Source organism: Artibeus jamaicensis, unplaced genomic scaffold (genome assembly GCF_021234435.1).
Source record: "Artibeus jamaicensis isolate MK-2021 breed Jamaican fruit bat unplaced genomic scaffold, CSHL_Jam_final contig_373, whole genome shotgun sequence".
NCBI classification, from domain to species: Eukaryota; Metazoa; Chordata; class Mammalia; order Chiroptera; family Phyllostomidae; genus Artibeus; species Artibeus jamaicensis.
In genome coordinates, this window is record NW_026521807.1 from 14,450,548 (window position 1) to 14,472,218 (window position 21,671).

Below are 21,671 nucleotides of genomic sequence, written 5' to 3' on the forward strand. Positions count from 1 at the left end.
TCTGCTGAACATTATTTCAGAATATATATTTGAAAAAAATGCGTAAGTACCCATGAAAGAATTCGTTCTTCAATAAACAAAATTATATTATTCTACAAACTATTTTTGAACTCAATATTATGTCAAGGTCATAGTTCCATGCTAATAAATATAGATCTGTGGCATCATTTTAAATAACTACATAGTAGTCAATTTGTTAATTGATTTTATCATCTCCCCATTGATAAAATTTTAAGTTGTTTCAAATTATCCTTTAGCTTACACTTTTTGGTGTCACTTTTTAAAAACTAATTTTATTGTTGATACTATTACAGATGTCTCCTTTTTTTAGTGTATACTCCTAGAGGAAGAGAAATTAATAATTTTCAAGAATTTTTACATATTACTAAACTTCCCTGCACAAAGGCAAAACCTATTTACATTTGCTCCAATTTACATGTTCAGTTTCCTCAGACCTTAAAATAACCGCATTGCTTCCTTTTTGCCACTTGGTAAAAAAAAAAAAATACAGTTTGCTACCCTTTTTATTTCCACCACTTTGATATTAAAGAGACACTTCCACTTCTTCTATTGTGAGCTCTGTTTTGATGTTCATTTATTCTTAACAGCAAATGTCTTAAAAATAATCAGAGCTTTTAACCTTTCATACATCACATGAACTCTTATTATTCCAAGCTTGTCATTCATATTTTCAAAATGTTTGTAATGAGTTTTGGCCATTAGATGTTTTTGAATTTTTAAACAGCCAGATATCTTTTTGGGGTTTCCAGTACACATGACACATCACAAAAGTATTCACGTATGCATTCTTCGAAAGCTGTGCAGCTTTCTAGTTCACAGTAGAGTCCATGTGCTTTCAGTGGACTGCTTCTACAGGAAACTTCATTGCCATGAAAACCACATACTATACTAACATCGAACCTATTTTTTAAAGCACATGGTGTGGCTGGTGTAGCTCAGTGGATTACTGAGCACGGGCCTGTGAACCAAAGGATCGAGGTTCAATTCCCAGTCAGGGCACATGCCTGGGTTGCAGGCCAGTTCCCAGCAGGGGACACATAAGAGGCAACCACACATTGATATTTCTCTCCCCCTTTCCGTCCCCTCCCCTCTAAAAAGTAAATAAATAAAATCTTTTAAAAAAACTTAAAGTAGATGGCACTATTCCAATATAAGACATGATATTTAATTATTGTTACTGTTTATTTGAATATATTTTAAACAGATTGTTTATTCAAAATGTTATATTATTCTTCAAAAACACACACAATCTGCTTTTCATTTCTGGCCTATGCATTTAGCTTCTGTTGTTTTTAATTTTAGGTCCTTGAAAACATTACACAGTTCAAATAACAAGCAGGCCAAATTTTGCTTAAGAAAGAACCCTCATATTCTACTTTTTCATATACTATTATATGCAATATTTTCTCCTAAAATCATTAAAAAATAAAATTATTTGGTATTTTTCATTATCCTTCTTGTATTTAATATGGAATTTAAGATATACAATCTTATAACAATTTAAAATGTATAATTATTATCTTCTTTACAGGCTTCAGACAGAAAAATCATAAGATAATGAAGTCCATTGAAATCAAACATTTCAAGAAGCTTCTAGGTCATATTTTTAGTTTTAAGAACTAAACAGTCCAATTTATCATTTCTTATCCTATTGAACCTCTAAACATTTTCTACCACTAGAAAATCTTAGTGTTATATTTTAAATTAATCCAATTCCACATAGTCTGTTTTGTCTGAGACAAAGACCAGGAGACTCTCTTTTCCTGTGTCTTTAAACTAGTGCAGAACTTCTGTTTAAGAGCCTAGTGACAACTGTAATGGATAATTTACAACCTACAGGGCTTCTGGATTAAATAACAGAGGTTCTGTAAACCAACAAGCTTCAGACTTCTGTGAAAGCACCAGTAATTTGTTTATTGCCCTTTCTCAGTTCCTCAATTACAATTGATCTCTGCTAAACAATCTAGTGTTGCTAATTGTTTGAAAAGGGAGAAAATGACTTAATCTTTATAGGCATCTTCTAGCCTAGTATTTGTTCTTATAATTCAATATCATAATCTCACCTATACTAGATAAATGGAATCCATACATCTAACCATAACAAGCACTTTCAAAAGTAATTAATAAACAACCAAAGTTGAAGGAGCTGTGAGACTGATTATATCTGGTATTAAGCCAATGACAGACAAACAAGAACACTTGATTAGAGTTCTTGTCCTGCCAGATTACTATTCAAATCCTACTGATAGGGGTTTAATCAGGACTTAATCTTCTTATCATGTATAGGGTGTTGACCAACTTTAGTACTTAACATAATACAGAACCCCTACAGGCATCTCCACTTCAAAGCCTAAGTGCACAGTTAGGTGTCTTACAATCTTTTTTTTTTTTCCATTAATAGATTTGAAAAGAAATACTTGTCATCATCTACTGGGCATGATCTAATTTAGTCTGTTTAACTTCTAAATTGTTTGCTTTAGAAAGTTTTGACTTATTTATACTAAGCCTTCATTTCTTGTCCCACCATGTTAGAAATTGAAGATATATTGATTATACACATACATCTGTATGTGTAAAGCATGTCTTAATTTACAGTTTAACTATTGAAATATTTGTTTTAGGGAGGTTTGACACTAATTCTAAACCTTTATTTTCTTGACCTGAGATTTTCAAAATCAAACATACACATACATATCTATGCATTTGTACAAATATATTTTAAATTCTAGCTTCTTGCTCTAATACAGTATGTTAAGTGAGTGTCCAATTGGACAAGCAGTACCATTAAAACAAAGCAAAATCATCTTCAAATATTTTAAACATTATATATTACAGGTAAAATTCAATGGCTATTTTTATATGTCATTTCTTAACTTAGCATTCTACTGTATTTTTCAGACCATAAGATGCACCTAGGTTTTAGAGGAGGAAAATGGGAAAAATTTTTTGAAGCAAAAAATGTGGCAAAATATTTCATAACATAAATAACATATTTCACCAATATAAATATAAGCAGAACTCAATAGCAGGATTAACAACCATTATTTCTCCCAAATTTGGTGAGGGGCAGGGAAAGTGCATCTTATAGTCTGAAAAACACAGTATATTTCCACATTAAAGTTCATTCTTTAATCCTTACAGCAGCCAATGAGAGAGAGCAGGTATTTTTTATGATCCATTTGCTTTAAGTTAAAATCACTTATTTCACTACAAGGTATCCTCCTGAGGACTAGTTACCCATAATTGTTGTTTTTGCCAAAATGTAAATATATGTCATGTAAATTGTTTTTCATTTCTTCACAACAAACTGAACTTACTTTTTAAAAAATGAAGTTGAATTAATGAAATTGCTAGCTAAAATAATTAAAACTATATAAACCAAATATTATACGAGGTCTGTCTGGAAAAAGTCCTGCCACTGTTAATATAATGAAAACAGTTTGTGCAACATGGATGTAACCTGCAGCCAAGGAGTGTGGATTGGAATTCACATGTGTGAACAATGACGACTTTACTGTACTAATCGGTAGGGGTGGTAGACACCATGAGTGAGCATGTATACTGTGTGGCCATGACATTCAAAATGACTGAGTGAGTAGGGCAATGAATCTACATCAGATTTTGCTTTAAGCTTGCACATTCCTCCATGGAAACTATTCAGATAATTCAGAAGGCTTTCAGGGACTATTCAACAAGTACAGCACATATAAATGTGTGTCATAAACACTTCAAAGATGGTAAAAAGCCAGTTGAAAGTGATCCACATTCTGGAAGACCTGCAACAAGCCAAATACCTGAGAATGTGTATGGCTACAATCAACAAAGACCAGTCAGTGACCGACAGTGCAAGAGCTAGAAGCTGATCTGTGGATTCCAAAAACTACACAGGATCTTATGAAACATGTCACGGCAAAGATCATTCCTCTGCTTCTGCTACCAGAGTAGAAGGAAGATTTGCTGCAGCTGGGAAAACTGTGTGAAGCCCCAAGGTGCCTACTTTGTAGGGGACTGAGGCATCATGGTCCTAGGTACAATGTTCCATGTATCGTGTACCTTCTTCGATAAATATCTCTATTTTTCATAATACATGGCTGGGTTCTTTCTGGACAGACCTCACTGTGCATCTAGAAATGAGAATTTTTCTTTTTACGAAAAGGGAATTTTTTATACTTGGTGTTTAATATACCCTTATAGCATTTTAATTACTTCAAATGCCCTAAGTCTACCCTACTTGATGGTAGCATATAGCCAAAATAATAAATAATACCTCTATTTTATCTAATATACTTTAACTGAAAGATACTAATCTCAGAGACAAGATATTTTACTATTCAGAAAAATGAATAAACTCAAATGTTCAACTCAATTTATGTTAATCCTTCATAAGTGAAACTGTTTAGAACCAAATAGAAAATTTCCTCAATTATTTTATTATTTTGCTAACCACTTTATTAGTCAGATTTTGCTCAATTCAAACACTATACTCTGGAAGTTTTATTTTTATGTTGTCTTCTCTGAAATAAGTTCAGTCAATTCAAGTATTAAATATAAATATAAGGCTAAATCAAATGTGAACTATCCAACCATTTACATTACAACCACATTGACCAACTTGCACAGGATACCCCTATTTGAAAGAAAGGCTTAAGACCAACTACATGCTTAAAAGATAAAAAAGGCAAAAACATTTTAAATGTTGCTTTAATTTTCATAGAAAAATAGTCACCAATTTTATTCTTCAAAATTTCTGCAAACACCCATAAACAGTACTCTTTGGTATTTCATTTAACTAAGAAGGTTCTGTGAACAATGCCCTTGCATAAAATTTTAAGAGATAAATTAAATAAATTGTAAATAAAGCTAACCCCTTTTAAAAGATATGGATTAAAGATATTTTATGACTATTTTAATAATGTATTTTAAACAAATGCATTAACACAAAACCTCATTCATGTAAACAACATTCCAATTTAAGAGTTGCTGATAGAGAGGATTCATTAAATTTAAATTTGGAAAGATCAAGCATCTCAAAAATGGGTAATATTGAGCTAAAGAACAATGTTGGCTAAGTAGCACTGAGGCATAAACAGGGGAAAATAAAATAAAAGTCTATTATTTCTTGACTATGAATGCCTTCTAAAGTCACTCAGATGCTTTCATTTTATTTGAATATTGCTTTTTGTTTCCTCTATTTCCTCTGTGCTTAAAAACCACAACTTCAGTCAATCAGTAAACAGGATCATTACTTCTAAGTGTCTCAGATTCTAAATCAAGGGTTTCATTTAATTTTCCTAGCAGAATAATGCATATAGATGAGGATGTCAAATTGCAAATAACCTGTATTAGAATCGCGTTTACAGTGCTTATGGTAAGTAATCAACATTATTGACTTAGCTCAGGAATTTAAAATGCTGAAAAACACTAACAGAATAAATTGATTGTAAGAATACAGAAGTACATTACAGTGTTAAAGATTTGAAATAAAAGTGAAACGCATTATATGATTTTGTGTTTTAAAAGTACATGTGCACATAGATGGATAATGTGGGTATTATTGATTTAAATTCTCTATTGGGATTAAAGGAAGAATGCCTAGTTTTATTTCAATGGTAATGTTGGTATTCATTATCAATATGATAAAATACAAATTGGTGGCTCTGTAATACAGATTTAATGCCCCTGTTGAACTTTTTTCCATTAGTAGCTAATGGCTATTCCTGTGTACCTTCTATGACTCCAAATGCTCATTTCATCTTTTCTATAATCATCATGGTTATACAGGAAATGATTTTGCAAAAAATGAAAATATCCTACTTTATTTTAAAAATGATAGAACTTGCATCTGTAAACATGTCTTTAATCTACGCCTTCCATGATGTGTCAGCGTTCTCAAAAAGAATCTTTTTCTGAGTTTATAAAATAGAAGTGAAATATTTCATAACTTGGAGTTGTTAGAAAAATCTTGTAGAAATTATTAAAGTAAAATATTTTGCTCTCAGAATAGTTTATATTTTAATATATATATGAGTATTTTCTTTCCATTATTAAAAATCTTTTTATTGAATTGCTTTTCTCTATTCTATACATAAATGGCTTATTTTTAAGATGGCTTTCAACTACTAAGTTGAATTCATTTTATAGAAAGAGGGGTACAAAAACTCTTATTCATTTATTTTAATTAAGCCCATTGCAATAGTCCCTGGGGAGAAAACAATTAAACATTAATTAAGAAACAATAAAAAATCAAGTTCATTTCCTCTTTGCAACTGAGTTCCCCTAGTCACCTCTTTTTCTCAAAATAAAGGCCTTAAGTTTTATAGACTTTTTCAGTAAAATAGCATAGTTTTAATTGAGGTTATAATGCTAATACTTTATATTATTGAACATCTACTGTACACCAGACATGATTCTAAGTATTTAATGTACTTGCATAATCTTCCCAAACTTATAACATAAGAAATAACGCAGTTACAAAATGGACAGGATCTGAATAGACATTTTTGAAGGATATACAAATGGCCAAGAAGCACATGAAAATTTTCAAGATTGTTAGCTATCAGGGAAATGCAAATTAAAGAAATAATGAGATTGTACTTCACACCCTATAATGGCAATAACCAAAACTTCAGATAATAGCAAGTGTTGACAAAAATGTGGAGAAACTGAAGCCCATATACACTGCTGGTAGGAAAGTAAAATGGTGTGGTTCCTTTGGAAAGCAATTTGGCATTTCCTTAAAAGATTAAACTTAGAGTCATCATATGATATAGCAATCCCATTCCTAGGTACATACCCAAGAGAAATGAGAACACATGTGTACCCAAAACTTACACAGATGTTCATAGCTAAAGAATGGAAACAACCTAAATGTTCATCAACTGATAAATGAATAAATAAAATATAGTGTATCTATACAACAAAATATTATTTAGCAACAAAAAGGAATGAACATTCTGGTATATGCTATTGTATGGGTAAATCATGTAAATATTAAGCTATATGAAAAAAGTTAGGTTCAAAAGGTGACATATTGCATGCTTTCATTTATTTGAAATTTTCAGAATAAGCAAATCTATTAAAACAGTTGGGTGATGGTTGCCAAAGACTGACAAGGTTGAGGGAATGGACAGTAACTGCTAATGGGTATGGATTTCTTTCTGAGGTGATGAAAAGATTCTGAAGTTTGTTTTGGTAATAGTTCCACAGCTATGTGAAGATATTTAAAAACCATTGACTTGAACACTTTAGGCAAATTTGTATGTGAATTATATCTCAATAAAGGTATGAGAGGTATATTTACTTTTCAAAAACAGCAATGACAGAGGTTAAATAACTCGTGAAAAGTGACTGTGAGGAGTAACCCTGGCAGAACCCATGGAGCCTGGCTCCAAAGTCCGTACATACACCCATCAAGCCTACTGAGTCTGTTGATGGCAGTTTTGTTCTTCAATGTGATGACTGATTTCATGGAATCAAATATTTTGTTTAAAAAGCCATTCCCCAACCTCCCTCCAAATGAAAGTTTTCTGATAAACACAGATGGATAATTTTTAGTGTAAAAATATGATGTATGGTGAAAACCAATATTGACTAGGTCATTTCCGGGTATTAATGTAGTTAATTCTGAATGTTCTAATCCTTTATAAACCAGGACAACATACAAAGAATGGAGCATATTTAATTATTTACAACAGCAAATTCTCCACAGATACTTAAGAGTTTATATTTTTATTATCTTAACCAAAAAGAGTTACAGTTTTTTCCCCTTTTTAAAAAGATTTTATATACTTATTTTTAGAGAGCAGAGAGGGAGAGAGAAAGAGAGGCATCAATGTGTGGTTGCCTCTCACATGTCCCCCACAGGGGAGACCTGGCCTGCAACCCAGGCATGTGCCCTGACTGGGAATCCAACCGGCAACCTTTTGGTTCACAGGCTGGCTCTCAATCTACTGAGCCACACAAGTCAGGGATCTTTTTTTTCCTTTAAATTTCACATCTTCCATCCAGGCACACCTCATGGAGCCCATCCCCAAAGGTTCTGACAATTTCTGATCTGTCCTCAGACAGCAAACCCCTCTGCTTTTAGAACTGATCACAGCCATTTTGAATAGAAAGTCCTGTCTAAAGATTACAGGACTACATTATATTGTGATCATTATAATATGTAAAAACAAAGTGGCATTTGTATCATGCTTCCCCATGAGAAATGCAGTTTTCTTTTACTTAATTGGGTTGATAAGATCTTTATATTTATTAACAATGATCCACAAATTTTGGTTTGGGGACAAGCTGTTCACCCCTTGAAGAGATAAAATATTTGGGCTTTTGTATCTTTTATTTTTCTCAAGAGACTTTTTAAACTTTTTGATGGAAATATTAATGTTACAAATTGGTTATTCTGAAACAGTGAAGTCACTTTCAGATCCATGGATTCTCTACCACACACTTGGAAGTACAAGGTGGTAATCTAATCCTGCTAGTCCACACATTTATAAGAAAAAATAAATGTCTTGTTTGCCTATTTGATCTCCCTTCACTTTATTCCTAGGAGTATTAGATTTCCATTCATTTCTGCTGGGGTTGAAAAACTTAATTCTGCTGCCGGCTATACTGAGGATATGCTCCATGAAGCAGCAACTGAGAGCCTATTTCTCGTCCCACATTATTGCTACTGCTGCAGATGCTCAGAGGAGCTGCATCTAGGATTTCTGCATTGTGGTTATAGGCATTTATTTGGGATCATTACCCCAGCAGCTAGGGGATCCCTGTCCACAGGGTTCCCCAATATGACCACTGGTGTGAGCCTCCTCTTAATGATGATGGCTCCAACCATGGCGGCGGTGAGTGGAGCTTTTCCTATTTAAGTCCTATTCAGACCATGTCAGGCAGCTAGTATAACACTCAGTTATGCTTTCTGTTCTCCTAACTGCTATTCCTCATTATATATTTGCTCCTTAAACACCACAATTCCTAATCTGAAAATTTTATATACTGTACAGAATCTCTTTATACTAGATTAGGGCTAAGTGCCATACATACATACATACATACTTCTTAAGAAGCTCAAAAGCTCTTATGATTTCCATTAGATTTAGACCAGGAAGGATTTTTGCACTCCTGCCTAAGAGCAAATTTAGATTTTTAAAAAAAGAGTATTAAGTAGATTGTCCCCTCCAGGAATTTTAGTATTATCTTATTAAAATAGGAAAATATAAAATGTAAAATGCATTAAAGTGTCATCATTTGACTCTAAATATAAGTCTGCATTTGAAATGTGTTTTATTGGTGTGACAGGTTCACAATCTTTTACCCACAATTCTAAAACCCAAACATATCTGAAAACCAAATATTTTCATAAGGTGATTCCAAAATTCATTTGGTGGCAAAAACTGACTCAAAATAAGCTCATACATGAGCTTATTTTTCTACTCATGTACATTATTTCAGAAATATTTATAAGTCTGTTTTGCAGATGTTGTCCCTGCCCCACTGGCAATGCACAGGATACATGGAACATGTGCTCTCTAAAGGCTAAAAGCTCAAAATTATGATGGCACATCTAGTTCCAAAGCTTTCATATAAAGGATCATGGATTGATGACTGTATAGCTGAATGCTGGTGCTACCTTGGTTGCTATGCCTAATCTATGTGTATAATACAGGGTCTGGCACAAATGATGCCCCTTTTCATTACAAAATCTTTTATTACAAAATCAGAAGCATGTCACTCTGTAACATAACAATATCACACTCAAGCATACCATATGAAATTTTAGGTGAAATGCTCAAGTTAAAACTGTAAATGATTACACCCATATCATTACCCTACCAACCACAGTTAAGCAGGCCTTACTTCTGCAGACCCTGTATATATACTCACTCATGAGTACATAGAACTTTAGTAAGTTACAAATCAGAAGAAAAATTAAGATTATGTTGAACTTTAAGCTATATTCATCATTGTATTGCCTAGAAGAAAACTGAAAACATAATAAATGAACAAAAACAGGGTACAGGCTAAAAATGTTCAGGCTGTAAAAGGGATCCAAGCAGCCATAAAAATGATACTACTACACAGCATTTGGTGATATGGGAAATGTTTACAATACATTATTAATGGAAAAGCAGGTTAGCAACAGTTTGAACGAAATGAACTTTTACAAAACTACATATATATATACACATATCGAAATTACTGTCAGCAAATATATAACAACAGACAATGGCTACTTCTGGATAATGGTTTTTCAGTGATTTCTATTTTCTACACTTGGTTTTTCTTTAGTTTCTTTTTGTTATCACTCTTGTATTTTTGTATCACTCTGTAAAATGTTATCACTCTTGTATTTTTTAAGCTTTTGTTTGTTAAGAAAGACTAAGGGTATCTGAAAGAAAAAATCTGGACACATACTTGAAAGAAAAACAGATAATAACTGAGATTCAAAAGCTGAATAATCACTTGTCCTCCCCTGGTTGTGTATGTGAGGAGCTGGTGCAGTTTTTGTTTGCTCTGGTGGGTAAGAGTTCATCTCATGAAAAGAGAATCACACAGAAAAACACAGAGAAACTTTAGCATTTATGGGCTGTGCTTTGTATACAAAGATGCTGTTATTGACTCCCTGGCACTGAGGAAACTTTAGTATTTCTTCATGGCTGCAATTACCCAATTTGGGAAATGAACCAGACACCGTAGCTTCATCTAGATGATAGCTGTAGACATAAAGTGCTGTGGCTGCCATTTTTTTTCAGCTTCTATTGCATCAGCAAAGCAATAATGTACAGTCCTCAACTCCCATTATCTTTAAATTGTATATGTTCTTTAAATAAACAGTACTATAAATTTAAGCATGTAAATATCACTCTCACTCAGCACACTGTACGTGACATCATATTTGTTGTTATACTACAATATTTTAATAACATGAAATACCATTTGATTGAAGTGCTGTACACAGGAAGCTTTCCAGTAGGAATAAACCATCAATCTTGCCTTTTGTGAGTTTATATTCTTGAACTTCAAAGGCCAACCTAAATATTGGTCTATAGTACCCATACCAATCTCCAGGTTTCCAGGACACATAACTCCATATGCAGCATAATTCATTCTAGACTGGAGGCTAAGAGGCAAGGATATAAAGTATTTTGTTTATGTACCGGCAATTATACATTCAATCTCTTCAGTGTATATAATCTCTCCTTTTTCTGAAGTCCAAAGCACAGGTCTTGCCCTGTCCGTGGAGAACTTATATTCTACTTGGCAAGAACAAATATTCATATATAGGAAGTAAAATCACAATACGAAAATTCAAAATAATGTAAGTCAAGAGAAATCTCAAGTTTGTACATGAATGAATGACATATATGTGCAAGTACTTCAAATCAATGCATTGTTGATTACTAGGATTTGGACATGCATAATGCTACAGCATGAAAGAGGCAGGCCTTCAAACATGTCTTGAAGAAACTTCAGGACACAAACAGAAAAGAGGATGCATATTGCAGATGGTGAGACTAGTATGGATTAAGATTTGGAGGAGTTAGAACAAGGATGCTATAACAGCTAAGATTCCCTGGGATTGGGGGGGTTCCTATGTGGCTGGTATTGTTATCTCATTTAATCCTCACCAAAAAAATTCTACAAGATCAGAACTACTATGAGCCCATTCATGACCACCCTACCGAAAATGCCCTTCCCCCACTTTCATCCCTTGCTTCTCACTATTAGTCTGATTCATTTTTCTTCATGATATTTTCATTATTGAAACATATCTCATTTATTAACTTCACTCTTTTACTGCAAGCTCCAAGAAGGCTGGGAATTATTCAAACACCATTTCTCTAGTTCCTTAAATCATTCTTGGCCTAGCTTTATACACAAAAGTAGTTATTAATGGTATCATCTCCTTTTACACATGAGGACCCTAATGCACTGAGAGATTATGTAACTAGACCAATACCACACAGTCAGGATTTGAATTCAGGCCTCTCCTTATTCCAGAACTATACATTACACTATCTGTCACTAAACCATTGGAAAACAAGTATTGATAGGTCCTTTTCAGAAAAGATACATACTTTCTTAGGTATCTTGTTTTAATTATTTAGTTTTCATAATATCCTAGAAGTAGGAAATAAAATTACAATAAAAGGCTAATGTCAGACTATAAAGGCATTAATTTTCAGGTTAAGATTTCTGAATTTTGTTATGATAAAACATTACAGAAAATAAACAGATTTGGGGACAATGATTATATCTGTCATGTTGTATAGGTTAGGATGAGGGAAACTAGGCTTACACCAGAACTTTATGACTTCTGTGGATAGTCACTATCGTATTGAAGACTAAGTTATAGCAGTATATAAAGGAAGAAAGAAAAAAACCAAGAGGAATTACACTGCAATCTTTTTTTTGTTATTAAGTCTCTGGGCCTGAAGAGTCTTTCACCCACTTCACTGTGGAAATCTTAGTCTTCAAGATCATTTTTTCCTTCCTTCTGGTCCATTCCCTTGATTTGAGTCCCAGTTTCCTTTCCATCACTATTGGTTCCCTGTGCATTTCCCTTCATTTCAATTAGTTTAGCCTTCATATGTTCTTCTAATTCATGACTAAAATCAACCAGTTCTGTGAGCATCCTGACCACCAGTGTTTTGAACTGTGCATCTGATAGGCTGGCAATGTCTTGGTTGCTTAGAGTTATCGGCTCCAGGGGTTTGAGTTCTTCTTGAGCCATGTTTTGGTCTGTTCATGCCTGTCACGTATGAGGAGGGGAGCCTTAAATATTCACCAGGGAAGGGCCACCCAGGTCGCTGGGTTGTGACGCTGTATATGGGGGTAGGGTCAGAGAGGGGCAATAGTGGTCCCCTCTGCTGCTTCCCGCCACTGGGGCCTGTGCAGTCTGTCTCACTGCTCACTCCTTTGATGGTTTACCTGCGTGAGAATGTGTGACCATGGTCAGCCTGCCACCTTGTGCCTTCACTGGGTCCGCCCATTGCTACCCCACACCTGGGATCTGCCCTCGGCTGCCTGTGCGCCTGGGTTGGGGTATCTTTTGTGCCTGACTAGCTCCGCTGCTGGCTCCGTCCCTCTTACCGGTCTAGCTGAACAGTTTGTTGTTGTCGGACTTCTGTATAGTTCAATTATCTGTGATTTGGCTGCGTTTTTTGTTGCTAAAACTTTGTTGTTCTTAAACTTGGTTGTGTGAGAAGGCACAATGTTTCCACCTATGCCTCCAGACCAAACAGAAAAATATGAAGAAACAAGAATTCAAAAAAAATGAGGAGAGGGTTAGGAACCTCCAGGACATCTTTAAATGCTCCAACATCTGAATTATAGGGGTACCAGAAGGGAAAGAGGAACAGCCACGAGTAGAAAACTTATTTGACCAAATAATAAAAGAGAACTTTCCCAATCTGACAAGGGCAATAAACTTCCAGGAAATCCAGGAAGCTCAGAGAGTCCCAAAGAAGTTGGACCCAAGAAGGAACACACCAAGGCACATCATCATTACATTAGCCAAGATTAAAATGAAGGAGAGAATCCTAGAAGCAGCAAGAGATAAGGGGACAAGTCACCTATAAAGGACTTCCCATCAGATTGTCAGAGCATTTCTCAAGAGACCTTACAGGCAAGAAGGGGCTGGAAAGAAGTATTCCAAGTCATGAAATCCAAAGACCTACATCCAAGATTGCTCTATCCAGCAAAGTTTTCATTTAGAATGGAAGGACAGATAAAGTGCTTCTCAGATAAGATCAAATTCAAGGAGTTCATCATCACCAAGCCCTTATTATATGAAATGTCAAAGGGACTTATCTAAGAAAAAGAAGATAAAAAAGATGAACAGTGAAAGGACAGCAAACTCACAGTTATTAACAACCACACCTAAAACAAAAGCAAATTAAGAGGGCAGCTAGATCAGGAGCAGAACAATAGAAATGAAGATCACATGGAGGGTTAGCAACAGGGGAGTGGGAGGAGGAGAAGGGGGGAGAAGGTACAGAAAATAAGTAGTATAGACGGTAGGTAGAAAATAGGGAGGAGGGCAAGAATAGTAGCAGAAATATAGAATCTAAAGAACTTGAGACACATGGTCATAAACTAAAGGGGGGGAATGGTGGGGGAGAGGTGTGCAGGGTGGAAGGAAATGAAGGGGGGGAATACAACAACTGTAATAGCATAATCAATAAAATATACTTTTTAAAAAAGATCAGTATAAATCTAGATTCTTCTGAGATTCCTTCTTACAAAAGGAACTCCTCCAGGAATTCTAGGCCCAAAAGCTTTGTAGCACTTTGCTCACATTCAAAGTGTCACACTAGCATGTAATAGTTAACAACACAGGGGAAGAAGTAAATGTGTAGGTCTTCCCAGAGCTCCTTGAGAACAGAAAGTAGATTTTATTCTTTTTACCTTCAGCATCTACCACAGTATTGGGTACTGAGAACCCTAACAGTTATTGCATTGGCAAGCAGGTACCCTGAGACTCTCAGGTCTGGGTGTTGGAGAGAGGTGGCTGTTTTGACAGAAATAAGTGCTACAGGTCTGGGCTAGAACCATAGCTTAGGAGTTACTGATATACAGAGAGATGCCTACAAGAGGAGCCATGGAGAATGACATCTGCAATTTTAGACACTAAATATTAACTGAAGTGATAGCCAGAGAGTCAAGGTAAAATGTTTCACTAGAAGCAAGAAGTAGAATACTGAAGTTCTGAAGGCCAAGACTGAAGATGTGGGAATTAAATATTATTCACATAATGATGAAAGTTGAAGATCTGAGAATAGATGCAACCTTTAAATTCACAGCAGCTGTAACAACAAGAGACCAAAGAACTAAGAGCTAAATCACGGTGTAACCCCACTGGGAAGAAGCTAAGGGAGACAGAGCTATCCTGTGGAGAACCACAGAAAGAATAATACAACATAACCTCCTTGTCTATTTTTATGCAAATTTATTTTGCAAAGCTTCTCTTTGCTAGTAATGTGTGTACTACTTTTTACATTCAAAATCCAGCTTTTATGAAGGTAAATACCAATAGATATCAAGTTTCTCTTGCCCTCTCTGTCAGGTTGTTATCAAATAGTGAGTATTTTGGCATATAAGTATGTGTTGCTGATGATTAAGACATAGTTTAAAGAATTTCATCTGATCAGATATTACATATTCACAAAAGTTTGCACAGAATACACTAATTACAAGGCAATTGTGCAAGCTTCAATAATTTCTCTTCATTATCATAACCTACATATTGCATTTTTAAATTATTCTAACACATATTCAGTATCAACAGATTGTAATTCACTAGCAGGATATAAAATAGGGATTAAAACTATTCCTAAACTATCATATAGGATGATGTATGAAGCATTTCACATAATAGCAGACTAAGTATCATAAAATATTAGTCAAGTACTAACACAGTCATTAATATTCCTCTTTAACAAAAGGCAATTTCACAGCCTCATTTACCAACTGGAATATCCCAAGTCTACTTCATAATTAGTCTTTTTATTCATCTCTGTAAATTCTACTTAGTGCTTTTTAGCAATTTCTTTACATAAATGCCCTGGATGTTGTTAAATTGGATTAATATCTTTGTAAGTAATATATATTATATGTATATATTTAACCGTAGGTGATTCAACTTGTATTTGGGCAATCACTTTTTAACACCCTATTACATGTTTAGTTTATTTTATTGCAACTAATTTTAACCTCAGTATTTTGCAACATCTCTTTATGATGTTGGTTTTATAAGTAGAAGGATATAGAGAATGGGGGGTTGTGGTCAGCCCTGCTTCTCTTCACACTGTTTTGGCCTCAGGCATGCCTGAGGATGGAATCATTCCAGGTGGATTAGAACCCAGATAAATAACCATAAAAGTCTTGCAACAACACATCTCCTCTTTAAAAAATACATTTCCAACTCTTTTCAATGCGGATGGAGTATCAGAGTAAACAACTTCATTAGGCATGTGAAAGCACATTTTAGAGAAAGTACATTTGGCTGAAAATTATATGCATCTTTCTGCATCAGCCTTTTTTGAATTTAAGGACAATCTTTCAATTAGCTGAGCCTGCTGCTACATACTAAAACGTAGTTTGAGTTAACAGCAGTTTGATTGGACATTCAGAATTACAGCTCCTGGAAGTTCTTAAAAGGTCACCTACTCCTTCTCCCTGCACTTAAGCAATTAAAATTGCACTTAAATATGGAATGAAAGGACAGAAAGGGAAAAGTAGATTTATTGAAGACAAACAATAGGACAAGCACCATTGGTACCAAGATGAATAAGACAAGGCCCCCCTCTCAATGAGTTCACAGACTAAGTTGGTTTATGAGCACATAAACAAATAACTGAAATAGGCATGCACAGTTTTTGCATAGTACCTGGCACATAAGTGCCCAGTAAATAGTAGTTCTTATTTTAGCTCCTATTAAAGTACTCACCAAGTGCAAGAAGTCATCAAACTAATGTACAACAGTCCAAAGAAAACATGCTTATATTTTAGTCTATAGGATCTAAAAACAAAGTATTATTCATTTATTCACTCAGGCATTCATCCCTGAAAGGCATTAATCGCACTGTGGTGACTAAGAGTACAGACCTTTGCAATTATTTGTTTTCCAATCTTAAGCTCTAATACATAAGTAGCTGTTCCCTCATTAGTAAAACAGGGAGGTAGCTATTTCACAAGGGTGTTTCAAGAGTTGGTAAATTTATATAAATTGATACATGTAAAAGTGCCTGACACACAGAAGGTACTTAAAAATCCAGAGATTTTTATTATTTTCATCACATACATATCCAGTGTTAATAGGGTAAAGTACTGGATGTTCTTTAAAATATTCCACAAGCTGCCCCAGCCACACCCTTAGGCCTCTCCCCTCACTCTCCATGCTGGTCCTACAGCATCCTTGGTGTCCTTGACAGTTTACTCCTCCAGCCCCAAACCTTCACTCATCCTATTTTTTTCTAGAACACTCTCCTTTCTTTTTCTTTTCAGGTCTTATTAATTCCTTGTATTCCAGTCAACCATCCCTGTCTTTAGAAGCTTTTCCTGATTGTTTAGTTTAAACCTTGTTTCTTTGCTTCCTGCTCTCATACAACAAAGCTCCTCCACTGCATTTATGGCAGTTTACAACTGTCCTATGATAACATTGATCAATGTTGGTCTTTGCTACAAGGATAAGCTAGATGAGGTCAGGCATCTTATCTGTTTTTCTCAAAACTGTGTCCCAGCTCTTTGCACAGTGCATAGTGAAGTACATAGTAATCCTCCCATAAATAGTTATTGAAAGAATCACTGAATGTACTCAGCATACTCTGACTTTAACAATAAAAAAATCTCCAACTTTCAATCTACTATAATAAGACCAAGTCAAAGTAAGGAGGCAAGAAAAACAGCCACACAAATCCACTATCTCATTTAACTTTGAAAACCTCTCTATAAAATTATTATTTGTATTTTTCTCATGAAAAAATTAAGCCTAAGGGTATTTAAGTAGAATAAGAATTCTAGCAAAAAAATCAGAACTGAAACACAGATACCATTCTTTTCTGCTTGTTATACTTTTCCAAAAAGCTCTACAAAGAAAGACAAGGCCTCATTTCATAAGACATTTTGGGGCTGAAGATAAAACTCTAGAAATTAATAATACAATCAACTGAGTGTAGTGTTTTATCTTCCCTTTCCATTTCTAAGCGGTACAGTTACTGAGTGCCATTAGCCTTACACATTCTCATAGCAGGTTAGAGTCTATGAATTGCTTCTGAGCAGTTTCACTGCTGCATCACAATAGTCTAGGAAGTGGTGCACTTTGTCTACAGAGTGTGTTTTGGTTTTGATCCAGTCTCTTGTTCCTAGGATGTCTCATTCAGGCCTCCGACCACGCATCCTCAGCTGACAACTGGCAGATTCCATGCCATAGCAAAGCGTAATCTAGACATCTCTGAGGAGAAGCCTCAGAGACTCTAGTAATCTTTGCGTTGGCTATTATATTTGCTACAGGTAAACCCTCAGCCCTTAAAATATTTCTTAATTCATGAAATTGTTTTAAATTATAAAATCATACATGCATTTGGTAAAAAAAAAATTTAAATCAGTACGGAATTGTATGCAATGAAAAGTAAAATATTCCACTTCCAAACTATCTCTTATTTTGTTACCTGAGGCAACTTCTTTCAATGATTTCTATTTTTACTTCTTTTTATGGTGATTAGTACTATTCTGATAAATAAAATATCGATAACTATGTCTTTATCAGTTTTTTCTTTTTTTTCATTTTTTTTGTTGTTCAAGTACAGTTGTCTCCATTTTCCCCCCACCACTCCCCTTTACCCCAGCCACCCCACCTCCCATCCTCAGTGATACCCCTCTTTGGCTTTGTCTACGTGTCCTTTACATATGTTCCATTATCACTTTTAAATAGAATCTACCAAATTTTTTATAACTGAAACTAATATAATATTGTATGTCAACTAAAACTAAAGAAATGATTAAAAAAACAAATGAAGGACTAAATGTTTCTATTTTAAAATAAATTATAATATATATACATGTAAACACCACTAACTTTCTACTGGGAAAAATAAACCAATTATGCTATCTCTCACCCTGTTTTCCCTCTAATTCTTATTTTTGTTGCTCATCTTACATAATTTAAATTTTCTAGTAACTATAGTTTGTCATGAAATATTAACTTCCACCTTTTACTTAGCCATTATCCATATTGTTAGGTAATATCTAGTAATATGCACTATGTCAGATTAGGAAATTAGCACACCTACATATCCATCTCTGCTACTTGTTTTTCTCCCTTATTCTATTGGCTAAACAATTACTCATATTGTCAAGGCCTATAATATTTACAGTCTATCCTATATTTTTTTTGCTTTTTAAATTTTGTATATAGATGGATTCAAAAATTTGAAATCAATATATAGAATTGTATAGTGATTGTTATATAATTTTTACTATAAAATTAATAAAGTAATTAGAGGTTTTCCAGATTTTTGTAAGATACTTAATCATTAGAAATCTGCCAAAAAACATATAGAGAGAAGACCCATTTTAAGTGTGATTTGAATAAAGTACTCTGAACATCCTTTGTGAAATATATTCTAAGGACAGAAAAGAACAGCAAAACAATCTTAAACCCTCCTTGCTAGTTGTATTTTAGTAGCAACAATAATGATGTTATTTGGGCGTTACCCAGACTAAATTTTCAGTACTTAATACAATGTGTTCGGTGAGAGTCAGATTTAAAATTTGGTATTTTGGAGCAAATGTATAAGGCTCATTACAGAACAATGCATAGGGGTGGTGTATAGGAGTGATGGTGGAGGTAACAAAATCTTTAAGAAGGAAAAAAGAAAAATCTAGTAGCTTCTCTTTTTTTAAATTTAGTGAAAAATGTAACAAATACTTGTTTGAGAAGTTTTGAGAAACTTTAAATCTTAACTGAGGCCATTATTGTTTTTGTGCTATACACTGATAAAACTGGGGAGGTTTACAGAATGTACCACAGTATGCGTCCTGAGGGACACACCATGATGTCATTTCCTGGCTATGTGAAATTAGTCTAATCCAGAACTACACCTCTTATGTTTCTAAATAAGATAAATGATATGAATTGAGCAAGTTCTCCCTATATATTTGGATCTGACATCCAGAAAAATAATCCAAACTTTTGGGTGTCTAGAGCATCATCTTTCTATTTTGGAGACTGTACATGTCACACAAGGCAGGTAGAGGAAGCATCTTGAATGACAGACCTTGCATGACAGAGTGAGAATGATGAAATTTCTTCAAAAGTGAGCATGAAAGATTGTCATTTCAAAATTTTAATTCTACAACTGCTGATAATTGTATTTGGTTTTGTTTTATTTTACTTTATTGGTTTTTGGAAAACTAACCACAATTGAGAATGAGCCAACACACTATGATGTAGATTTGGCAAGATTAATACAGTCATGGACTAAAAACAAAGAAAAACTAGCCAGGACAAGTATCAACTCCCTTCCTCTGTACATGGCAGACCAAATCTAGATACTGTTTAATTCTAGGCATGACATTTTAAAAAATGATATTAATAAAGTATTAATGATCAACATTCTGACCTCATAGTTTCTTGACCTTTTCATCTTCAAGGACTTGCCCTGCAACTTTCCTTTGAGCCTCCCACTCCCACAGATGAAGGGAAACAGAGTACTTAGTTTATCTATGTTGACTGTCTTGTCCTAAACTCTGGCTGCACATTAGTAGCCCACAGAGAGGCAGTAAAATATATTCCTGCTTGAAAAATTAAAACAGGGTTGAAGTGTGGGAGTAGATCTGGGCAATTTTAAAAGCTCCACAGATGTTTCCAATGTGCAGCCCAGGCTGAGGATCTCTGTCTTAAAAGGATCCTAGGGGCTTCGCCAGGAGAGATTCAAATTTCCCTGCCCGTGCTGATGAGATGTGAGAGAGGTGCGCTTTCTGAATTCATGTGTTTTCAAATTCTGATTGTTAAAACAAAGTGAGAAAATATACTAAGCTATTTAGGTATTATATTCTGGGTACTTTCCTAAAACATTACATTATGCCCCAAGAATTTATAAACATCATTCGTCAAACAAGAAAAAAAATACATGGGTAATATTTTGATAGGAGCTTTCAAATTCAGTATAGCAAGTGAAATCGATGAGATGTTTTTTTCCAGGTCAGATACTAAATGTATTCAGTGACTTACATATCAACATTGCAGAATAAGAAAATGACCTACTGAAACATTGTGTTTTTTTAAGAGACCTATTTTAACCTGATAGTTTTGAATTACAAACATACACTATCAGGTTGAATGTCTTAGAGGAATGAGAGAGGAATTTAGTCTCACATGCATTGGCTGAGAGACGATGACAAAAAGGATGTAATTAAATGTAAAATAAATATATACTTTGTTTTCTTAAGAATGAAGCAAGTGAGATCTTTTAATCTGTTGCTATGCCAACAGAAAATTTTTAAATGGATTCAAGAAATGGGACAATTTTCAGGAATATAAGCACAACCTATTTCAAATAAGTAAAATTGTATTCATATTATCCCCCCCAAGGGGATAGAGTCTTGAGGGAATTAGTGCAGAATTAATGGATCAGGTTTTTTTTCCCCCTCTAACCACATCAGGCATGAGGCACAGAATCTCAGGCTCTGTTTCTCTGAGATCTAGATCCAAATTTAGGTTAAAGGTTTTGAGGATGTGGGCAACACTGTTCCCCAGTGTACACGCAGCAGGATGGCATGTTTCCACCATCTTAAGACTGAACAAAATAATAATAAAAATAATAAATTTTATCTGCATTTCTCATTTTAATGTCAAGGTGATGTAGTTTTCAAGTATAAAAACATCTTAATAAAATATACTTTATATGCTAATTACCAGGGTTCTTTCTGAGTCAGATAAAAACAAGCATTATTTTTCCAAAGGAGAAAAAAAGATTAAAATGAAGGATGACCTGAAATCTACAAATCATAGAGAACTCAAATTATAAATTCCTTCAAATTCTATTTACATTAAACAGGATTTTAACAAGTGAATATTCAGTGCAATGATCAACTTTTTCACAGCTTTCTCACAACTAAATACAGACATTTCTTTTTTTGAGGGCAGTCGT